This window comes from Vipera ursinii, assembly GCF_947247035.1.
Source record: "Vipera ursinii genome assembly, chromosome: 1".
Classification (NCBI taxonomy): Eukaryota; Metazoa; Chordata; class Lepidosauria; order Squamata; family Viperidae; genus Vipera; species Vipera ursinii.
Window position 1 is genome coordinate 342,170,532 of NC_139512.1, and position 9,611 is coordinate 342,180,142.

The 9,611-nt window shown below is 52.4% G+C and overlaps 1 pseudogene across 1 annotated transcript; it reads right to left on the bottom strand.

The window, feature by feature from the left end:
* Positions 1-2,577: 2,577 nt before the first annotated feature.
* LOC310650815 (ubiquitin carboxyl-terminal hydrolase 20-like) lies at positions 2,578-9,318 on the bottom strand (annotated as a pseudogene). The gene is made up of 2 exons: positions 7,527-9,318; positions 2,578-4,554 (listed from the first exon to the last, which is right to left on the bottom strand). The product of its transcript is annotated as a ubiquitin carboxyl-terminal hydrolase 20-like (transcript).
* Positions 9,319-9,611: the final 293 nt, after the last annotated feature.

Below are 9,611 nucleotides of genomic sequence, written 5' to 3' on the forward strand. Positions count from 1 at the left end.
AGTGATGGCTTATTGAACAATTATATTGGCCAAAATAACATTTCCAAAATCCATATGAGAAGCCATCTCTTTATTTGACTAACAGGAAAGTCAGAGCACAGCATATAAGCTTGTGAGTGATCTGAAATTCCTCCCCCAATTAATTAAACAAAACTTGGTGGGACAATAAAGGCTGCTCTTAATTTAGTTTAAAGATTTATTAACCACCTATGTGTTCTACAATATTCCAGATCACTCCAGACAATTTAATCTTACAATAACAATCTAATGTTAAAGTAGAAGATGGGAGGGATTTAAGAACATTCCAATTATGTCTTATCAAGACTGGTACATTTAACAAATCAGTTATCAATAGATACAAAGAGAGAAACCTCATTTCAGTGGCGTAGCGTGGGGGGTGCAGGGGGGGCCGGCCGCACCGGGTGCAACATCTGGGGGGGCGCCCATTAAGCTCGCCAGAGGGGGACGATTCCACTTCGCCGAGGGTCGGAGGAGCGAGCAAGCGATCGGGCGGAGCGTAGAAAGCAACCGCCTTCGCTGCGCCCAGCCAGAGCGGGATCCCATCCTCTCGTGGCTACGGATCGCCTCCTTTCTCGGGTGGGGGTGGGGAGGCTTGGCAGCGTCTTGCCTCCCTCTCTTTCTCCCGCTGCGGCTCTCCTCCGCTTGGCTCTCAACCTGCAAGCCCGGCCCCCCTGACCCAGCTCCCGCCCCCGTCTCCTCCTTTCCCGGAGGTAAAGGTAACAACTGCAGCCGCCGCACCTGCGGCTGCTTGCTGCTCCTCCTCCTCCTCCTGCCGTATTGACTCTCTGCGGCCACTCGGTTCCCCCTGCAGGAGGCGATCGGGACCGCCCCCCCAACACATGTCGCCAGCAGCGAGAGTTTCCAGCCAGGCCGGCAAATCTTTGGGGCGAGGTGCCAAAGAGAAGGAGGCGGCTTGGCTTGGATAAGCAGCGTCTGGGCAGAAAATAGGTCGGGCGCTGCAGCAAGTATGAACTCTTGGGGTTCAGCCTAAGCAGGCAAAGCTGTAGGGTGGGTTGGTTGGCTTTTCCGGCTTTGGAATAATCTTGGGAAGCTGAGGCATTGTAAGTTGGAAGTCATTGTTTGTCACCTAACATGACATAACATGACATGACATGACATGACATGACATGACATAACAAGATGGAGAAAACTAACCAATTGTGGGATCATAAATCTTGATGAAGCCCATCATCGCTCCATGTGATGTATGCACTCAATCTACAAACGTAGTCCAAGCCTATTCACATCTATTGTAAGGTCATTCTCTCGTGGGGTTTATCTTGACATCCACTAAGAGTGGAACAAACATGCCCCATTAACCATTTTCAACGCCATGTCCTCTCTTTGTCTCATCCTAAATCACAGCTGAGGCACCTTAAAGTTGCCTTGTTTCAGTTTTAAACTAGCATTTTCCCTCTTCTCCAGAGACCCTTTTTTGCCTTGAACCTAACTCAGGGGTAGGCAACCTTGGCTCTTTTATGACTCATGGACTTCAACTCCCAGAATTCCTGAGCTAGTGGAAGAGACTCGAGTGCTAAAATCCATGGGTTAGGGGGCGCAAATTACTTGCCTTGCCCCGGGTGCTGACAACCCATGCTACGCCACTGCCTCATTTACACACCAGTTGAAGGAGACAATAAAAAAATATCAGAAGGAAAGAAAAAGACTAGAGCACATTCATTCCAGCAGCCAATATTCAGATAAGCAGGGATCAGCACCAGACAAACAATCAGGCAGAAAATAATATTCTAATCAAGGAACCACCAAGGAGGAAATATACCCCCCACCCAAATTGGGAGAGCAAGCTACTACAAATTTATACATAAACAAGCAGCAAATCCCACACTTACACTGAGGATATCACCTAGTTGGGTAATGAAATGTGTGCGTGCAAACAAGCTCAGAGAGGACCAAGAACTCCACACCTGTGATCATTTCAGTTGAATTCAGGATTCTTTCTAGGCCTAGCCTTGTGTCTTAACAACTAGGCCAAACCGGCTTTCCAGTCTGGAGATAATATACAGCCATTAATTCCACTAGCCATTGATAGCTCAGCCTGCCACAAAGATTTTTCAATAAAAGATCGATTCTGCCTCTTAAAAATAATCTACTTGAGTATCAGAACTGCCATCGGTTTTAGGAAAAACAAGCAGGTTCCTGATGAAATCATCTCTTCCGAAATGTCATTCACATGGAAAGGGGGTCAATCCCTTCCCCTTTAGGAAAGATAAAAGCTATGCTCTTTCAGTATAAACTAGAAATCTGCTTCTTATAATCTGTAGCAATGGCCACCAATGAAGGACTTAAAAGGAGATTTGACACCAATGGAGAATAAACTATCAATAGCTACAAGTCATAATAGCTATTTATTAACTTCAGTCCAAAAGGCAAGATGCCTCTCAATACTAGGGAAATGATCACAGGACCTTAGTTTTTTTGCTCATGTTCCGCTTGAGAGCTTTCCATAAGTGACTGATTGGTTACTGTATGAACTGAATGCTGGACTGAACAGGCCTTTGGTCTAATCAAGGAGGAACGTTTTGCATTCTTATGCTCTCCTTCAAAGGCATATGACACTTCAAGAATTCCTCCCTGGACTTTCTTCCACAAATTTCATCTCCCTGTGCTAATGGCCTGTGAAATACCATGTTTCCCTTTCCTTTTTTTTTTTTTTTTTTTTTGAAAATGAGCGAGTTTTATTGGCGGATGTTTTCGGCAGGAAAAAAGAAAACCAATCTTGGGCATCGGGATGAAGCATCCAAGGTCCCAGTCTCCCCAAAGTGGATGCGGCTTGAGACCCGTGCTTGGTTTTAGGGGGACCAATGTGGCCAGCTTGTGCTTGGAAATACTTGGGTGAATGGGGGGGACAAGAGACGAGAAGAATCAAGGACGATCTGTTCCTTGCAAATAAATAAATAAATAGAAGGGAATTGGGGGGTGCACTGTACTCTCCGAAGACCCCTTTTTATCAGTACGGGAGAAGGGTAGAAGAAATATATTTTGTATGCCACAAAAGGGGGGGAACCTTGTCGCACCCACATGTTCCTTTCAAACGAGTTTCTTTCCAGGCGACTTCAAAATCTCTGCTGAGCATGGCCCCAAATTCAGGAGAGGAACCAAAAGGAGAACCAAGACAATGGTGCTCCCCTTCTTGGTACATTCTTCAAGAACAGCTCAAGTCACAAAAAGGTGACAAACAGGAACGGTTACCACGCCGGATCCTTCAAAGGGTGGCCCCAACTTCTCTACAAGAACCCTTCCCGGCTTCTGCAGATGATGAGAAAGCCGGGATGTTCCTTGCCTGGAACGGGACGAACTTGGGACAAAACCAGGCAGGCGAGACGCTCTCCGCTCCCGGCAGAGGCGCGGGAGGAGCGTCAAATTAAGATGGGGGGTGAGGGAAGTGGCTGGCTAGGGACAGGGGGGGGACATGTGTTGAGTTCCAAAAGGCAGGAGGAGTCTGAATGGGGAGCCGACCTGAACGTCCCCATCGCTTTATGCTGCTCTGGTCTCAGCTTCAATCTTCTGCTCCCCGTGGAGGCTTTCCACTTCCTGCACCTGGGCCACGTTTTGCCGGATGGCGATTTCGGGGCCTCCGCCATAGAGCGTGCTCAAGTAGATCCAGGTCTCCTCCGAGATCTGCCCGTAATCGGCTCCCTGCTTGACTTGCATGTGGCTGCTTCCTTTGGCCACGGCAATTTTGGTGTTGTCAATCGGACCAGGGGGCTCGTTGTCCTTCCCTTTGACGAAGGCCTCCCATTCGTGGAACCACTGCATGCTAATGCAAAAGATGACACTTGGACACTCCTCGGCCTGGAAGGCTTTGTTCAGCTTGATGAAGGTGTCGATCTCCATCTTTCTATGCTTAGCCAGAGCTTCGATCTCTACCTGGCACACTGAGGTAGAAGTGATTGATGGCTGGGCCACCCCCAAACCTGTTATACAGGTATTCCCAAACATTCTGGGGAAGAATTACCACCAGGTCATCAATATAATGGTATTTATTTGGTGGAATTCCTCCGTGGGAGCAGAGGAAGGTGTGGCTGCTGATGGGACCGGGCTCCGTGAAGGTGTTGAACTTGTTCAGCCATTCCCGGGAGATGTAAAACTGCAGCAGGCCGGGCTCCTTCATGGTGGCCAAAGAGACGACTTTCTGGCGCTCCCGGAGAGCCTCCTCAGTGCTTTTCCTGTAAAACAAGACGTAAGCCTCGGTGTTCTGCACGACCATTTCATGCACTTCGGTGATATACTGGTTGTCGAATTCGTACCACTGGCCGTTGATTGTGTTTTGGCAGTAGGCAATGTAATGTCCACTGCTGGCTGTGCCGTGGTGGCAAATCACCAAGAGGAGGTCGTAATTGGTGATTTTGGAGATGCTCTCCTTGGCCAGGAAGGGCCGCAGGTCCAGGCCTTCCAGGGGGAAGGAAACATGGCTGTTGATTTTGAAGGAGTACATGACTTCGTGCCAGAAACACTTCAGATGGATGCAGAGGACCTCAGGCAGCTGAAGCACTTTACATGTCAAAGCTCGTCCTGCAGCAAGCAGGGCAAAGTGCCGAACACAGGAACGAGAGACCTCCGCTGCGATCTGAAAGCACTTTATTTTCCAAGGCCACAGCCGCAGCAAGAAACAAAGCCAGCGTTGGCCGCTACCTGCAGCCAACTCTAGTATATACACACCCGAAACACCCACCCATACTCCACCCAAACACGCCCACGCCCTCCCATTCCCTATAACTTCCCCACCCCTCCCCTACAAGCCCCTTCGCCCGACGCCCAACCAGGTAAGCCCCCTCCCGTGCGCTGCCGCCACCGTGCTCCACCCCCTCACCCCCTCCGTGCCGCGCCCAACTCCGGAACCCCCTGTGGTCGTCCACGCCCGGGGCCCCCAGCCACCCAGGCACCGCGGCAGGAAGGGACCTGTCCCCCTACGGGCCCGCCGGCTCCCAAGCAATACAGTCCTGCACATGACTGTCCAGTGCCTCGGCCTGCCTTGCCGAACGTAGTTCCGGCAGCCGAAGCCGGGGAAGGGCCGGCGTCGTGCTGCGGGCTCCCGAAGCGGCGGTCCCGCTATCAGCTGGTCTGGAGCTTCCATTGGGCGTGTCACCGGCTGGGGAGCCCTGTGCAGGCGTGGCGTCGGCCGGAGGAGACAGCCGCAGCGGCGGGGTCTCCAGAGCCTCCTGTAGCGCAGCTGAAGCTCTCGAAGCCTCCCAGGCCGCCATGAGTGGGTCCGGGCCTCCGCCGGTCACGTCGTGGGCGGGGGAGCCCTGCGCCGACGCGCCGCCAGGCGAAGACACCAGCTGCGGCACGGATGAAGACAGCCGAAGCGGCGGCGCGGCCCCCGGAGCCTTCTGGGCCGCCACGGAGCCGGTCAAGTCCGGCGCGACCTCTGGAGCCTCACAGACCACTGAGGAGTCAGGCAAGTCCGGCGGGTGCCAGGCAGGGGGTGCCGGGGAGGTGGAGGGGCCCCCCCTCGAGTGTCAGGCTCCCGAGGCCCAACATGCTGCCCCCTCTACCAGGGGCCCACCTGGAATGCAAGGAGAGAGGGGTGAGTACTCCGTTATGTGACCTGCAGTCAATTATGCAATAAGCCAAAACATCATAGTTTAGTGAAGTGAGGTATTTCAACGAATCAACAACTGGCGTTATTAAGTTGTCATATTTCTGTATCTGGGACAAAATATAGTCAAATAAAATGGTTGGGTTGCTGTGACTCAGTTTCCCAATTTGTCTTCCAGAAGGCTTTACGTTCTCCTTCGTTAAACGCTTCATTATATATTTGGCTCTGTCAATTATCTGAGCTTTAACTTTTACTAGCAATGGATGGCTATTATACGTTTCGTTCTTCCACTGGCCATAGAGACGATACCGGTGCTGATAGGGAAATGTTTTAAACATCCCCCAGAGTTCCTCGGACATACATGCATTACAATCCTTCAGGGAAAGAGAAGGAAGCAAAACTTGGTCGGTGATACTCAGCAAACAGCTGAATAATATCTCCATTTTTTCTTTGTCCTCTTGTTTGCTTCCTCCAACTGGTACTCTTTCATAAAGGCTTTCCCAAGACGTAACACTTTGGCGAAGAGGATGGGATCGTGGGAGAGATGCGGGCCGAGATAGCAGAGCATGCTGAAAACTTCTTTCCTTAAGTCCTCAAAATGTTCCACTTGCTTTGGGGCTCTCTTGTTTTGCAGTGGGGGACTGGGGTCCCTCTGGCGCCTTTGAGGACCCCGACTCTTCGATAGAGGGGCTCAATCATCACATGTAGAAGCTGGCAAAGGGCAATAGCGATAGATTTGTGCGACGTTGCATAAAACGGAGGCATCTGGTCCATAATGCTTTGCGCGTGCTGCCAATCCCCCTTTTCCGCTTTCTTCAATTCATCGTACTTTGACAAAATGTGGTGCGCGTACATAGGTCTTGAAAGGAAGAAAGCCGCATCGTGAGTGTGAAATTCGTTACAGAGGACATCGATAGAAGGCACCCACTTAACATAATCATCTGTGCTCAAATTGGATGCCAGAAACCCACCAAATTGTACCAAAGTATCGTGGCACTGATCATACAGCTTCCCCACCAGCTTCAAATGTTTCTCCCCTCCTATTTGGAAGATCACGCCGTTGCGTTGTTGCGCCATGAGAAGGCACAGCGGGAGGGCGAGATCGTGGTCCAAAAGGGCATCTTTTAATCTCTGAGAAGATTTCTTTGTGTTTCTGATCTGGCCAAAATATCCTCCCTCTGCCTTCAGCTGCTCCCCGCCAGTCATGGCTTCCAGCTGTTCCATGGTCATTTCTTCGGTGATTTCAATTCCCGCCATTTTTTGTACCACTTCTTTCAAAATGAGGAGGTCAAAACCTTTTCCCGCCTTGAGTTGATTTGCCACATACTGGAGGAGCTTAGCAAGTTTTTGCGGTGCTGTTTTTCGAAAATACCCGATAGAACTTGCTGGACTCCTCCAGTCCTGCGCACGACTGTCCAGTGCCTCGGCCTGCCTTGCCGAACGTAGTTCCGGCACCCGAAGCCGGGGAAGGGCCGGCGTCGTGCTGCGGGCTCCCGAAGCGGCGGTCCCGCTATCAGCTGGTCTGGAGCTTCCATTGGGCGTGTCACCGGCTGGGGAGCCCTGTGCAGGCACGGCGTCGGCCGGAGGAGACAGCCGCAGCGGCGGGGTCTCCGGAGCCTCCTGTAGCACAGCCAAAGCTCTCGAAGCCTCCCAGGCCGCCGTGAGTGGGTCTGGGCCTCCGCCGGTCACGTCATGGGCGGGGGAGCCCTGCGCCGACACGCCGCCAGGCGAAGACACCAGCTGCGGTGCGGATGAAGACAGCTGAAGCGGCGGCACGGCCCCCGGAGCCTTCCAGGCCGCCACGGAGCCGGTCAAGTCCGGCGCGACCTCCGGAGCCTCACGGACCGCTGAGGAGTCAGGCAAGTCCGGCGGGTGCCAGGCAGGGGGTGCCGGGGAGGTGGAGGGGCCCCCCCTCGAGTGTCGGGCTCCCGAGGCCCGACATTACAGTACTTGATTCCGTCCCGCAACTTTTTACATCTTTCACAGCTCTACATGTTGTCACCTTTCAACTCGTCTGCTGCGAAAAAGGCAGCCAGGCAGTCTTCCAGGGTAACGACAGGGCCCCAAAACCAGCTGGGGATACAGGACACCACAAACCTGCGAATGTAGTCCATGATGAAGGTGATCCAGCCCTGCAAGGCGGCATAGTTGTCACCGCACGCTCCTGTCTTGACTGGCACATTTTGGTAAATGGCTAAATGCAGTTTAGCCAAGTCTTCCTTCCTGGGAATCAGCAGCGACAGATCCTGGAAGGTCTCTACAGTGGTGGAAACTCAGTCACAGGTGAGGCATTGGATGAGGCTGAGAATGGAGCTGTCAAAGATGTCGGAGATGATGCTACGATAGCGCAACTCTTTCTTCCTTTTTCCAGCCATCAACAGCTGAGCTTTCTTCAGCATGTATGAGGGTCCCAGCCTCACAGGGCTGGAATGCGGAGGATTCGAAAGTTTGGCGTACATATCATGGTGGACAGGGCTGCAGGGCCACAATGAGCAATGAGAGTAGGCGTCATTATCTGGTTCTGGGATCCTCGCAGGGCTGGCGGGTTGAGGAGGCAGCAGGAGCCCTTCCAGAGAAGCCCTGCCCTCCACCGCTATCACCGAGGTGTCAATGTCTGCATCTTCGTCCACTTGCTCCGAGTTGCTCCACCGTTGGTGGCAGAATTTCCAATCCTTCATCCTTTCCTTCTCGGAGATGCTCCGGCCCACCTCGTCCTGGATCAGCAGCTCCGCTTTGGCCAAGCCCGTTTTGCCCTGCCCGTCCCCTTCTCCGCGGTCGCTGCTCGAGTCACAGGAGAGGAACTCGTCCTCTGAGGGGCTGCTGTCCCCCTCCCTCTTCTCATCCATGTCGCTCGCATCTGAGTCATGCAGCTCGGCCATCACCGGCTCCTTCAGCTCTTCATGAAGTTGGTCCATCAGGCAGCAGAGAAATTCCTGGGTGTCCTGTTGTGCATAGCCCCAGAACATGGGGTTGATCAGCTTGATGCTGTGGGAGAGGCTGCTGGGAACAATGTAGCTTGGGCGCTTTTTGTGCCAGACTTCCAAGATCAGCTTCTGGTAACTTTTGCAGAGCGCCGGCTTCTTGTCAGTTGTCCCGAGCACCCCGCATTCGAGGAAGAACTGTGTGAGTGGGGGGCAGTTGGAGAGAGCCTGGAGAGCAGCGTTCATGTAACACAAATTCCCCAGGTTTTTCATTCCCATAAGGCCTCTTGGTTTTAGGTCGTCGTCTTCCGATTCTCTTTCGTCAGTGACGGTGATTGGGACAGCTTTGAGCGGATGGACAGGCGGGAGAGCATCCTGGAGCAGGAATTCACTGTTCTGTTCCATAAATATGGAAGGCAGGTTGGCAGGATGGGAAGCCAGATTTTGGTCCAAGAACACCTCCTTCTCGCACGCGTAGCACCACACCCGAAACGTGGTCAGGTTCACCGTCAAATTGTGCTTTTTGGCCTGAGCGTGCAAAGTGCTGTGATCTGCAAAGGACTCCCCACAACTGACGTAATGGCAACCAACCTGAAGGCAGGCCCATAGATTTGGTCCTCCCGCACCACAAGACTGGCATGTTCCCTTGGATTTGAAAAGCATGTCGTCCTTGGTGACCTCACCTATGCAATCCAGGTGAGGTCTCTTGGGTCCCCCATCTTGTGCCTGGGCTTGGACAAACAACAGGCTTCTTTTTCCAGGCCAGCTCAGGCCACCATCCGTGCTGGCCAGGGCCGCCTCAGAGGGCGACCCCATGTTTCCCTTTCCTGTTGCCCCCTTGGGAGCCAAAAAACAAGCCCTGGGGAGAGAATGGAGAAGTAAACTGTAAATTGTTAGAAGGAGAACTATTTCAGTGTGAAACAAATGTCTTAAACATTAATAATGGTCCTGCAGGCTTTTCCCCCCATAATTTGACAGTCCTGCACCAGTTAATGAATCAATGCAAGAGGAAAGCATGATAACAACAGTGCCAAAGGAAAACTGGATCTATGAGGTGTGGCTGAAGCCACAGTGAAAGAAACACGCCTGTGACCCAAACTTACATAGGG